Below are 14,685 nucleotides of genomic sequence, written 5' to 3'. Positions count from 1 at the left end.
ACCTTATAGTTGTCTCATGCTTTATTTCCATATACATTGTTTCACTTGAAATTCAGTTTCTGCCAATGTCAGAGTAATTTTTACTTCCCTTACCTATCAGATGGATTTTAATTTACTCAAATACTTCCCAAACAACTGTTGCATACAAAGCACTATGCTAGACACCCTAGAGAATATAAAGAAGAAAATTTAAACTAACAAACCATGGTGCCTGAACTGTGGCAGACTAGAAGGAGCGACTTGCTGAACAAATGAATGGAATGAAAGTTTTTTTCCAGAATACTCTTCCCCTACCCATCCATATGGCAACATCCTACCCATCCTTCGAGGCCCAGTTCAATGTTGCTTCCTATTGAGCCTATCCATGGAATGAACTGCCCTCCCCTCTGTGTTCCTGTTGCATTCTATACAAATCCACAAGAGGACACTTGTCCCATTGCAGTTGTTTATGTATCTGCTCATCCCCACTGGATTGGGGCATCTTGAGGGATCATGATTTACTTGTCTTTGATTCCCTAGCATCTAGCATAGTGTCTGGCACACAGCAGAGGTTCAGTTAATGCTTGAATTAATTGAATACGTCAGTCGTTTACAGACTATTAGAGAAGACAATGTATACACTTAAGCTCAGAATCAATAAAGCTTAAAGAAAGTTACTGATCTACATAGATTCGAAGGTTTTTTTCCTCCAAGCTGTGTCAAACATGAGCCAGCAGTCTATGATGACCATAAAAGACAGTCAAGACTACCTCTAGAAAGCTCTAGAATGGTGGTCAGGGAGCAGGATGGAACTGTAAGGACTGCTCCCAGTTATATCAAGTGAAGGTAGGCCTAGTGAGCCCACACAAGGGATCTAAAATGACTGAGGCATGGTTAGAGACCCAGTCATCTAGAAAAGGGAAGATTTCAGGGAACATACACAGCCACTTAGAAAGCAGGGTCGGGGGAAAACCATACCCAGTGATCTAGTTTGTAGGAATATATTCTTTTTGGATAATTTCCATAGGGACCAGGCAAATAGGCACATTCTATCATCATAAGGGAGTAGCTCAGAGAAATGTATGTGTATGTGTGTGTGTGTGTGTGTGTGTGTGTGTGTGCGTGTGCACATGTGTGTGCCCAAACTTGTTCATGTTAAGGCTCACTCTGCCCCAGGCACTGTATGGGGAAGAGTCATCAATGATGGTCTAGCAAGTGCAATTCTGAAGGGGTGCTAATGCCCAGGGCAAGTCAACACCCACCTAAAGTACAGACAACCTGATTCCTAGAGGGTAGCATGTCTTGCCCAACGTCACACAGCTAATTAATGGCACAGCAAAGCTTAGACCTCACTTCGGTGTTTCTCCCATCAGCTCGTTCTGTGTTGTGCACTCACTCTCGCTCTCTCTCTCCCCACAGAATCAGCCAAGGACCCTTCAATGATCCCATGCTCACAATGCCACAGTAAGAGTCAAAAGTAGCTCACATTTTAATAACACCTAATCCAGGTCTGTGACAGGGATAAAGGAACATCCTGGCAGTCTTGGATATTGCAGATCTGAAGTCTCTCCATGAAGTCTGCTCCTGGCTAAGGCCTAATCCACAATCTGTCTACACAGAGCACCTCAGAGCCAGGCTTACGCTGGCACTTCTTGCACATGGATGAGGACAGGAAACAACAGCTTTTACCTGAGGTCTCTCGCAGCTACAAGTTCCACAAGCACTGGCCAGCCCTGTCAACTAAATCTAAAGCAGTTTAACCAGTCTCTGCAAAAGTTACGTTGCCCTTGAAGAACAGAAAGATTCAGCAAAAACAGCCCAGATGATCCCAACGGAAGTGGCAGGTTTAAGTGCTACCTTCTTAAGCGCTACCTTTGTGTCATGTGAGGTATTATCACCTTGCATGGTTTAAAGCAGCATTAGTCACCCCTACCAAAGAATGGCTTTGATAGAAGATATAAAACTATCAAAAAAGCAACAGGGAGACCGAAGGCTAGAGGCTAGAGTCTTTCATTCGAGGAGACAAAAAAAAGAGTTTCTTTCATAACCATTTTCAAACTAAATTAACACGGGATATTCAAGAATGTGTGTCCTTGCTAATCTGAAATTTTTAAAAAGGTTTAGGCACAAAGATGTTCAACACATTATTACTTGTAGGCATTAAAAAAATGGAAACAACCTCAGTGCCCAAAGATAAGGGATTAGATAAATTATGGTATATCCATATGACAGAATCCCAGCTCCTTGATGATGACACCTTACGCTGAAGACCAAGGGCCTGTTCAGATAGATCCATACAAGCATACTATGAGCCAATAAAAATCAAGTCTCATGTATGATTCCATTTACATGAAATATCCTGAACAGATAAATCTATAGAGACAGAATGCAGATTGGCTGGTTGCCAGAGGCTGCGGGAAATGGGGAGAAATTGCTTAATGGTAAGGAGATTTACTTTAGAGGATGGAAATGTTTTGAAACTAGATAGAGGTGCTGGTTGCACAACACTGTGAATGTACTAAATACTACTGAGTTGCTCCCTTTAAAATGGTTAATTTTATATTACATAAATTTCACATAAACAAATTATTTTTTAAAAATCATGTCTCAAAGCAAAACTTCATGTCATGACACACATTCATGGGATATTTTTAAGTAAAAAGGGAAAAGAAAGGATGTCTGTATATGCGTGACCCCAATTTGTGGTGAGAGATAATGTGTGTATACGCTTGAGAAAAGAAAGACTGGCAGTGTACACATATAGACAGTCACAAAGAGTGGTTCTCTCTGGATGGAAAAATAATCAGTGCAATTTTTATTTTTCCTCTCTGTGCTTTTCCTCTGTATTTTCCAAATTTTCTACAATCAAATATGAATTGTTTCTATAATAATAAAAAGAAATAACTATCCTGCAAGTGCAAGATATATAGACTTATGTATGAAGAGTGTAAGACCGCAATAATATTTTTAAATGCCCCCCAAAATCTAGAAGGAACTATGCTAAGATCTTAAGTGCCATTATCTTGGGGTGGCAGGATACTGGGTAACATATTTTCTTATTTGCTAATTCCTTAATTACACAGCAGATATAACCAGAGAAAAAATATTGAGAAGAAAAAGAATCATGAAGTCTCTCACCCAGAAGCACAAGCAGTGTCTACTGCAAGAATGGAAGCCTCACGGCTGGGGGATGGGGGGATGGGCCTGGGGCCCAAATCGCTGCCTGAGCCAGGAAGCTCCCTGTCTTTACACTTGGTGACCTGCCACCAGCCATGGCAGCCTTTCTTTCCAACTTTCAGCCTGGCTTCCCTTCCACCATTGTCTGATTCCTTTCCAGTCTGTATGGAGACAGAACTGTAAGAACTGATGGAATTATTCATAAATATGACAATTGGAAAGAACTTTTGAAGCCCATCTTGTTTGTGCCAGATTACCTCAGGAAACTGAAGAAAACACGTTTGTAAATGTTTAATAAAATTCAGAGAGCCAAGAAAACGTGCCTACATTCTTGGGTTATCTTTTTCCAGGCTCAGCACCCTACGAGGGTGATAACTGAGAGAGATGCCAGGCCAGTAGTTAAATCGAGTTTGAAAAACTGGACCCAGTGGGGCCATAAGTAATAACATCAGGGCTGAATACCTGGGGTGGTAACAGACCAAAGTAATGAACCTGAATTGGCTCAGTGAAACCGTAGCAGTATTGAAACCACGGTGATTAGAAAGGCTCCTGCAACAAAAGGCCCACTCAGTTGAAATCTAATCTGTGTTAATTAACGCCCCCGAGAATGAAAACACTTTTTTATCAGTGTGCAGTTCCTGGCTCCAGCTTTCCCATAAAACATGGCTCCTGGGTGGAGGGGCCCTGCCAAGCCACACAGGCCTGCACCTCCATACGTGGCTCACCCCAGGCCAAGCCCAGGGGGAGGAGCCCAGGTGACACTGGTGGATTTTTAGAGCTGAAACCTACTGCCCCCAAGGCACCCACTGATGACAAGAAGATGAGTGCCGGCCTGGCTTCCGGGTTCCTGTGCACCCCATGCCCCAGGCCTCTACTCTCCAGCCCAGATCAAGCTCATGTACACACCCTCACCCCTCACATCCATCCCCCGCCACATGGCTCCACCAACCATAACCCTTGCTGTGAACCGGCTTCTCTGTCCACCTTGGGCCACAAGTCCTTTCAGTTTCCTTCACTCCTGGACGCTGGCTCCTGTTTCCTTTTGTCCCGTACGCAGCCACTGGCAGCCCCCCAGCCCCACTCCCGCAGCCATCACAGCCTTAAGTCCCACCAGTCCTGGAGAAGCCGGCACAGCCACCAAGTGGCACCCAGAGCAGAAGGCATGGGCACCCAGGGCCTGAGCCGAGCCAGGAAACAGTAATGAGATGAGAAGCCACTGAAGATCTAGATTCCACACACAACGCCCCACACCCCGCCCGTTTACTCAAATGTTTCCTGAGACCTGGGTGCCAGGAGAGTGAGGTTCAGGCCAGTCCCTGGTGAGGGGGAAGAAGAACAGAAGAAGGCAGGGAGAGGGGAACATGCACACACACACACTGCAGAAACCAGCGCCGCAGGAGTCCACAAGAGGGGGGAAGAGCTTCCCTGGGGATTCCAGGAAGGCTCCCTGGCTTCCATCACTAACCCATGTGAAGCATCTGGTGCAGTCCCGGTAAGCAGTAGGCGCTAACTACAAACAGGTGATTGCAGGGTCCAGCGGAGAAAGGGTTCCCACAGCCCAAGGTGATACTCCACTCACAGGCCCCTGGTCAGCCACAGGAGAGGTGCTTAAATAATAAATAACGACAACAACGACTGTGTAACAGCTACACCCCCGAGGCTGAGGCTTCCCGATGCTCCAGGGGATTTCACCCCCAATGTACAAATGGGGACACTGAGGCACACAGAGGGCTGGCCCAGGACAGGGAAGAAGCTCTCACTCCAGTTACCTGCCAACTCCTTGAACCCAAACTTGTCCTCAAACTTTGGCTTCCTTTCATCACTCAGTCCCCGCCGCCCAGCTCTGCAGTCTGTCCTCCCCAGGAACAGACCCAGCCCGCAGCTCCCCTCTGCACTCCTGCAGGACCCACTGCCGGTTGTTGCCTCTGGCGGGGTCTCAGGCTGAACAGCCTGATTTTCTGAAACATATTCCTCCTCACTTCCAGGTTACAGCTTTTTCCAAACCCCAAACACAAAGCCCTCAAGTTTTAGAAAAATCAGGTCATCGAGCAAAGTTTCCTCAGCACGGTCCCCAAACTACCCCCGCCCCAGGCTGGTTTCTCTGACACTCACCAGGATGCCCGAGGCTCCTAAAGAGATGACAGAATCTCAGCAGCTCAGCCAGAAAGGGCTGCAGAAAGGCCGTCAGCTCCTTCAGGTAATCCTGATTCCAGGCTCCGCAGCTCATGGGAGGACAAGTCTCAGAGGCAGAGGAGCACCTGCTTCTCACACCTGTCCTGGCCCCTCAAAAGCACTGACCCTGCCGCGGCTTCCAACCGGCAGCCAAGAGCTCCTTCCAGAGAGTTTACAGTTACGGCTACAGGCAACCTGAGAAGTGGCCCAGAAAAGAGGCCCTTAGCCCTGCACCCACCCCTGGCCATGCCCAAAGGGGGCATCCTAGCTGTTACTCTCCCCAGGGCAGGATCTGCAGGACACCTGGGGGAAGCATGAGGACCCTCCTCACCCACCTCTACCCACAGCATCTCTCCCAGAAAGGGCATGTGTTGTTTCAACCTTGGCCCTCAGACCTACCCTGGCATCATCAAAGCCGGACATAGGCTTTTGGCAGAGCCAGGAGCATGGAAGGTCATGGCAGCCCTACTGCACCCTCCTGGAAGAGGGTGGAAAGGCCAGAGATTTTTTTAATCAGGTGGTCCTGAGATCAAACTGAGGTTCTGCCATTAATTAGCTATTTAACTTGGGCAAGTGGTTCACCTCTCTGAGCCTCAGCTTTCTCACCTGTAAATTGGGAGCAGTAATACCTAACTCACCGGCTGTTGAGAGATACTATGAGTGAAGCACCTAACATAGGGCCTGGCACATAGTAGGTGTCTGATAAATATGTCCATGGTAGGCCTGACCAAATGCAAAATGCAGAAAGCAGGAGCCTGCATGCCACTGTCAGGCTGACATCACCCCCCATCCAGCAGGGGAGCAAATAGGGGAAGAGCGGAGCAATTTTTATTCCGTCCTTTTTCCCAAAAAAGGAGGCTGTGGGAGGAGGAGCAAAGCCCTGAGTCCTGATACTGTGCCCCAGGTGAGGAGGCAGCCCTGTGGCTTTGACAGAAATGACTGACTCACACGTAGCGAGGTGCACAGGCCCTGGAGACAGACTGCATGGGTTCAAATCCATCTTTACCTCTTGCTGCCTGTGTAGCCCTGAGCAGGATACTTAGCCTAAGTTTTCTCACTCTAAATGGGCACGATCACAATATCCACCTCATGAGGTTGTCTGTATAAAGACCCCTGGAGACAGGCCCAAAATGCAGTAAGTACCCAGTATCTTTCACTATTATTATTGTTATTATTGTCTCCATGTAACACTCACTTCCTGAAACAACTATAAGTCCTGCAAACTCAAGTTCTATCTGTGGGAACAGGCACCTTGATGTTGCCCTTGTGCATCCTCCCTTGAACCTGTGTTTCTAAGAATCTTTCATGCACCTGGTCTGCCCAGTGCCCAGGACCAACAACAACAACAAAATCAAGTGCCCAAGATGCGGCACTTGGCTGCTGGAGCCTTGGGAACTAGGTGGCACCAAGGGTGTTTCTGAGTTAAAGGCAGCCCTTGCCAGGAGATCCAAGAGCTAAAGAGGCGTTCTGAGAGAGGGGGTAATGAGCAGGGGCAGCCACTGTGACCCGGGGGACATTTGCCAGCTGCCTCCCCACCCCAGGGACAACTCATCATGAAAGACAAGGCCTTGTACACAGTCCATTCCTCCGGGACGAGGGTGACGTTGTCCCTGTACAGCTGCAGTACTGGGACAGGGTGACAAAAACAGAAAAGCAGAGAAGCAAGCACCTGAACAAGAAGCCATATTTGGTATTTTCCAGATTTCAGCACCTTTTATTTTTAGAAGTACTTATTCCAATTTGGTTGAAGTATTTTCAGGTTCCACGTACCTTGCTTAATTCAGGACATTTTTTTTCTTTTTTGGTGGTGCGATAGTTGTTAACTACAGCTTCTCTCTGCCACCCCTGGAATCTAAGCCCTAAATTTAACTGCAAAGAAACCTGTCTGCCCTACTTCATGATTCCAGCCCTCAGAGAAAAACCATTACCTGCTTCTGAAAATCTGAGAGCTCTCACAATGGAACACCCAGAAAGGTGTGTCCTTGATCACAGGGTGCTGGGCTGCAGTACCAGAGCTGTCATCAGCTGACTAGGGAGAGGGCAAAGAAGGGGGACAAATGGCCCTACTTCATGGCCTAAATCTTGATGACCATTCCCCTGGGGGCCCTGGAGAGCTACCTGTACAGCCAGGGCGCGGCCACAGGTATCCCATTCTAGCAGCCCTAACGCCAGGCACAGGTGCCTACAGGGAAAGGGACAGCCTGGCATCTGATCGGCAGTGGTAACACATTCAGACGAGGAATTAACTGCCTGTCTCTCCACCCCAGCCCCCAGCCTCCTCTCCTTGCTTATTCTTTTTTTTTAAAGTTTTTTTTTCTTATTTTATTATAGGTACAGTGTTGCATAACCGTCACCATTATTTATTTCTAAAACATATTTATTACCCCAAACAGAAACATTATAATCGTTCATTAGCAATAACTCCCCATTCCTCCCTGCCCCCAGCCCCTGAAAACCTCTCATCCTTCTGCTTCTCTGTATTTGTATGTGTCTATCCTAGGTACCCCGTGTATGGAATCATACAATATTTGCCCATTTGTGTCTAGCAGCATGATGTCTTCGAGTTTCATCCATGATGAATGAATATATCAGAATTTCATTTCTTCTTATGGCTGAATTATATTCCATTGTATATATATCACATTTTATTAATCCATTCATCTGTTTAGATAGACACCCGGGTTATTTCTACCTTTTGGTTACTGTAAATAATGCTTCAATTAACATTGGCGTACAAGCATCTGTTCCTGCTTTCAATTCCTTTGGGTATATACCTCGAAGTAGAATTGCTGAATCATATGGTAATTCTATTTAGATTTTTGAGGAACTGCCAAACTGTTTGCCACAGTGGCTGCACCAGTTTACGTTCCCAGCAGCAATGCACAAGAGTTCCAGTTTCTCCACATCCTCACCAACCCTTGGGCTATACCCAAGCCCCCCGAAAACAGCCCTTCCCTTGTACCCTAGGAAGTCTGAAAGCTACTGGGGACTGAATGAGGGGCTCAGGAATAACAGCAAAGGACTGCAGCCAGAGCAGCATCTAGGAGAGTTTCCCCCTTAGCTCCAGGAAATTTGGTAAGAATTTAAGCAAAAACCATGAGGGCTGGAAGGGCTGTGCCTGCCTGCTTTGCTTCTGAAAATCAGAGCACCTAAAAATGGAAGGTCTAGGTAGATATGCCCTCTCTCACAGGGCACTGGACTACAGTAGCAGAGCTAGATATGCCCTCTCTCACAGGGCACTGGACTACAGTAGCAGAGCACTTATCAGATAACTGGCGGGACGCAGGGGTCTCTATAGTGGGGCACACTCAACCCTGAGGTGCTCAAATGACCCACTTCAGTTCAGGAAGAAAATATTAGAACATCTATTCAGGGGTCTCTATAGTGGGGCACACTCAACCCTGAGGTGCTCAAATGACCCACTTCAGTTCAGGAAGAAAATATTAGAACATCTATTCATGTTTATTTTTATATCATCCTTTTAAGTGTGCATGTGTATGTCTTATAGGTACATTATCACAGCAGTTTATGAATATAATTTATGAGTGTGCATATATTAGGGAAAGTGAGGACACACAGGGACCAAAGGGGTGGGTGTGTGTGTGTGTGTGTGTGTGTGTGTGTGTGTGTGTGTGTGTGTGTGTACACTGAACACAGCTGTAAGTAACCACCCCATGCATTCCACGAACATCCACTGAGTAACCACTGGTGTTGGGCACCTTGAGGGATATAGGTACAAGGCGGGCAGAGTCCACTCTCTGAGCTCATTTCTGTGTGCCACACTGTGAACCACAAGCCCACCAGGGTACCAGAGAGAGTGAGCAGGGCACAGGGATGCTTGGAGTAACTAGCCAGGGTGTGAACGTGAAATCAGAAGCCTGAACTAGGGAGGGCCTGAGATCCAGGGCCTCTAACAAAAGGTACCAATCTCCTGCAGTAACACACACCACTCGGAATCCAAGAGGAGCTTCCGTTTCAGTTTCCCTAAATTTTCCATTCAGAGATTTTTTTAAAACCTCTTCTCTTTTCCAAAGCAAACTCTGCAGAAGGACTTTGTCATCTCAGATACCGGACTCCCTGCTTTATTCCTTGCATCAGCCCCATCCCTGTTCAGCCATGAGGGTTTTATCCACCCGTGTGTGCCTGAAGCATCTGCCTGCATCATGATTTGCGTCTCCCTTTCCTGCTACAGCCACCTTCACTGGGCTATCCCACCAGGGGAAGAGCTGCCCCAGCTCTGCGGCTTTACAAAGTGGTGAAATGGCCTCCTGGTTCATCTACTAATGCGCAGCACAGTAGATTACTTTTCAGGGCCAGGGAGCCTGGCATCAGGGCCTCCTAGAAGGGCCACTAACGATAACAGGGGCATGGAAACCCTTCCAGTTAGCACAAAACCACTTATTCCAACAGAAACACTGAAATCATTCCAGGACACACATGTTCTCAATGTCCTATTTTTTAAATTCCCTACCTTGTTTTTTAAATTGGCTGTTAAACTTCAGCTCAACAACTCACCAGGTACATTATTAACTGCAAACACTGCTATGGCTTTGCTAGTTAAAGTTTAGAAAAGAACATTCCCATTAAAATATAATTTCACCAGCAACCCCCAAGAATAGCCTAGAGTGCAAATCTCATTAGGGCAAATCTCAACTGGCACCCCTGCTTCCTTCCACAGGATTTCCCCAAACTGGCTTCTGTTCTCCTTATAGCAGAGATAAGGGAAAATCTGGACAATTCAGATTGACCCTTGGCTGGGTATCTGAGGTCTGGGCAGTGCTGATCAAGGACAAGCCCTAAAGAGACACTCATGTATGTCTCTCTTCCCAGCTGGGGAAAGGGAAGGGAGAAACAGCTCTGCTTAATGCCAGGCGGCCCTCCATGCTTGGGTCCACCCTTTACAAGCCACAGTATGAACACAAGTCACCTCCTGCCAGGAGAGAACGGCCGCCAGCTATCACTTCTGCTCTGCCTCACTCCACTAGCGCCCCTTCTCCAATGCATAGGTGCTCTCCACACTAGGTTCTTCTGGTGTGACAGGCCAGGAGCCCAGAATGAGACCCAGACAAGCATTTGTCTTGGGCCCTCCAGATACCAGCATGATTTAGGCGTCCACGTTAGACACACAGACTTGCCAGCCTGCTGCCTCAACACCCAACCCCTCAGCAGCCAATCACAACACTGGACTCTAGATCCTTCTTTGGACCAACTGCCCAGGAAGAGGGGCTCATCTAAATACTAGGACAGTGCTCCCTGTCTAACCAAGCCCCAAACTCCCTTGGGGTAGAATGGGGGCTCAGGGCATGCAGGAAAAGGGGAAAGAAGTGATGCAGACAAGGAAGGAGAGAGAGAAAGGGAGTGGGGAGACAGGGAGAGGCAGAGACAAGAGGACAAGCAGGGAGAATCCCATTCAGCCCAAGCCAAAATAAAAAGTCCAACGGGAATCTGGTGCAGGCAGAGGAACTAGAGAGCTACTGGGCTCTACCCATAGGAAGTCATCTGGATGTCAAAAGACAGGCTGCCAAAGCATTGAGCGGTTTGACCAACCCACCCCAAGGTGAGGAGGCCTCAGGCACCCCTAATGCTCATCAGCAGAGAGACCTGCCTCCCTCTTCTCCCCAGCAACCACTAGGGAAACTGCTCCCAGACTCAGATCTCGACACAAAGACACACACAGCATACATGAGGCTCCATCAGACCCACAGGGCGACATGCGAAAGGCCACTCTCCTGTCTCATTCCTGCCCAACTCACAGGCGAGCCAGTGCCTAGATCAGGCCTCCTCCCGCCATTGTCTGTGGTCTCAAGGCCTGCCAGGGCAAGGCTCCCCCCACTACGCTCTGTTCCCCAGGGCTCCTCCGGATGCTGCTGCCCAACTCTGCTTCTGCCGGGCCATCTGGGGCGGTTCGCCCTGTGCTGCATCAGATGAGTGTGACACTCTGCCAGAACTGCTGCACGCCCACCCGCCCTCTCTGAAGGGCTGCTTTGTGTTTCTTGCTAGCGAAGGAAGAAAACTGTTTTTGCAGCTGAACAACACAGTTTGGAGTCTTCAGTAGAACGACGGAGGCCAAAAGCCACCCGGCACACCCATGCCATGCCCCCAGCTACCAAGACTGCCCACGTGCAGGGGCTGGCACGCTCGACCAGCAAAACCCCCAGAGGGCTCATAGGGACTTCCAATCCCCTACTAGCCACGCTACAGCACTGCAGACTTCTCAGGAACCTGCTAATGCCCGAAAGCCTCTGGAAATGGACCTATCACGTTCTCTAGAATACCCACCCATGACATGAAGTGAGTAAAGTCTAACCTAGATCCTTCCTACTTCAACTTAAGTCCATCTGGGGCCTCGGTAGAAAAGCAGACTGCACGATGCCCTTCCTGGTGACCTCTGACACACTATGAACCCAGAAGGCTGACCTCATGGGCCAGGAAAAGGGAACTTTAGAGTTTTGTGGGGACAAGGGAAGGCAAGAGAAGATTCTGGCTCTTTTGATGCAGGTGATTACCTGGCTCTATCTCATTCCCTCATCCCTCCCCCGCCCCTCACCAAATGTCTATCACCTGATTGCAGAGAGCACTGAGCTGGGAGGGAGACCAGTGTGCCTCACGACAGAATTAGGGCTCAAGGATCTCAACAGGCTGATCCTCTGGACCCAATACAGCCGTAGGAAATCTACAGGGATAAGCTTAAAGACCTAACATGAATCCAAAATCTCCCAGCAGAGGTAGCACAAGAAGGGAGAGACAGACTGAGCACTAGCCCTTGATGTAATATGGTTACATAGTAAAAGGGAACCCATTTTGATTTTAGACTACATTAATAGGAAGTATAATGTTGAGAAAAAGAGAGATGATGAACCCACACTCTTCTGAGCCGGCCAGACACCAGCTGGCACACAGTTCGATTCTACGTATCACAATACAATGGGTTTGCATTGCTCACACGCATCCCTCCCTTAGGAAAAGCCGTACCTCCCCATCCTGTCGTGCTGCAACTGTCAGCCAGCATGTGCCACTCCTAGGGGTGGGCCCCTGATCCCAGCAGGGACAATGAGAATCTTCTCTAAGAAGTGATCTATAGATCCTGAGAGAGTGAACATCTCTCTGACAAGGGGGTTAGAAGAATTGAAAGGAGAGAGAACAATGCTGTCAAAGTGCCCTTCGAGCACTGGGGTCCAACAGTGCCAAGACCAGGTCAGATGTACCCTTGAAGTTTCCAATTACTGGAGCCAATATATTTCCTTTTCTGTTTAAGCTGGTTTGAGTTGGGTTTCTGTCACTTCCAACCTGAAGAGTTGACTAATACACACACTTCAAGATGATTACTGATAAAGTGGAATATGCCCAGAGTGGCATAAAAGACAGTAAGTTAGTAAAAAACCATGTTTCCTAAAAGAACAAGGACGATTTAATTTGGAAAAGGGAAAGCTTAGAGCCACATGGGAGCCTCTTCAAATACTGAAAGGAAGAAGACGTTCTATGATGGGGCAGAGGGCAGACCCAAGACATCAGTGGAAGTCACAGAAAGTGGAATTTCTAGGAAGTCTGAATAATACAACAAAACTGATGAATCTGAACCCATCTCCTACTCTATTCCCTCAGACTCACTGGATTAAAGCAGTTCCCTTTACCATTCCAAAGTAGTTTCTTATCTTGAGCAAACTGCAACTTTTATAAACCTCAGCTTCCAATGTGTACAATGGGGATAATAATCCCTCCGGTACCAGCTTCAGGGTGTTATTTTAAGGATCAAAGGAGAAAATGTAAATGAAGGGTGCATTATCACAGGCAGATATCCTAGGACCCATCAATGACTCTTCTAAGAATTTATCCTGAGGAAACAACCAGATGCTAGTAAAGACAAGGGTATTTATAACAGCATTATTCATAATAATGAAAAAAATCAATTAACAACCTAGTGTCCAATAATTCAGAATCACTCATAAAAACTAGATACTGTACATCCTCTGGAAATCATGTTGTAGAAGAACAATTACTGACAGGGAGAAGGATCTAAAACAGATTAGTAAAAGAAGCAAGAATCAAAACCATATGTACAAGGGACTTCCCTGGAGGTCCAATGGTTAACACTCCACGCTTCCACTGCAGGGGGCATGGGTTTGATCCCGCATGCTACATGGCGCAGCAAAAGACAAACAAAAACACATATGTACAACATGGTCCCAAGTTTATAAAATTTATAATATATCTGCAATGAGAAAAGACAGGAAGGGGACTTCCCTGGTGGTCCAGTGGTTAAGACTCTGCATTCCCAATGCAGAGGGCCTGGGTTTGATCCCTGGTCAGGGAACTAGATCCTACATGCCGCAACTAAGAACGTGCATGCTGCAACTAAGACTCAGGCGCAGATAGATAGATAGATAGATAAATGGAAGGAAGGCGGGAGGAAGGGAGAGGGGGAGAGAGAGAGAGAGAAAGAGAGAAAGAAAAGACAGGAAGAAAAAGTGTTAACAGTCATTATCCCTGAGGGATTATAAATATTTTTTCCTTCTCTGGGGTTTTCCCTACTTTCCTAATTATATAATAAATATGTATTAAAAAAATTATTTTGCTGTTGTTGAAGTATAGTTGTGTACAGCAAAGTGATTCAGTTATACATATATATGCATATAACTGTATTCTTTTTTTTTGATCCTTTTCCATTATAGGTTATTACAAGATACTGAATATAGATCTCTGTGCTATATAGTAAATCCTTGTTGTATATCTAAATAACTATTCCTTTGAAACTCAGAAAAAAAGTTATTTACAAGTGCTTTATTAACTGTAAAGAGCTATAGAAACAAAGTAACATGGTTGTCAAACAGGTCTCTGCCTCACTTGTCTTTTTTGCTCTAAACATAGCAACTAGCCCTTGATTATAAAATGTCTTAGTCTCTATTATTATTTTTTTAATAACAGAAACATATGAGGATGGTGAGAAACACACTGGATTCTTATAAAAGACCCACATCCAAAATTCTGTGTGACCTTTAGGCAAGTCAATTTCCTTACCAAGAAAATGAAGGGGGTGATAGTACTGCTTTATACGTTTGTGGATTTAAACATTCATTGAGAACCTCCAGATGCCAACATATTTCATAATTTTCTTTTATCTACTAGGGCACAGGGAACATTTTCCATATCACTGGTGGATATTTTACAGCACCATTTTATTTATTTATTTATTTTAAAAATAAATTTATTTATTCATTTATTTAATTTTTGGCTGCACTGGGTCTTCGCTGCTGCACGCAGGTTTTCTCTAGTTGCTGAGAGCGGGGGCTACTCATTGTTGCGGTGCACGGGCTTCTCAGAGCGGTGGCTTCTCGTTGCAGAGCACGGGCTCTAGGCGCG

General features: G+C 46.6%; 1 protein-coding gene across 11 annotated transcripts in view; it reads right to left on the bottom strand.

Annotated features, from left to right (window-relative positions):
* PLEKHA7 (pleckstrin homology domain containing A7) overlaps positions 1–14,685 on the bottom strand; it is a 208,063-nt gene that overhangs the window by 156,358 nt on the left and 37,020 nt on the right. The gene's annotated exons all lie outside the window — the stretch shown is intronic.

This window comes from Balaenoptera borealis (assembly GCF_965194805.1).
Source record: "Balaenoptera borealis genome assembly, chromosome: 11".
Classification (NCBI taxonomy): domain Eukaryota; kingdom Metazoa; phylum Chordata; class Mammalia; order Artiodactyla; family Balaenopteridae; genus Balaenoptera; species Balaenoptera borealis.
Note: the sequence above shows the minus strand (reverse complement) of the source record. Positions and strands in the feature narration are given on the sequence as shown.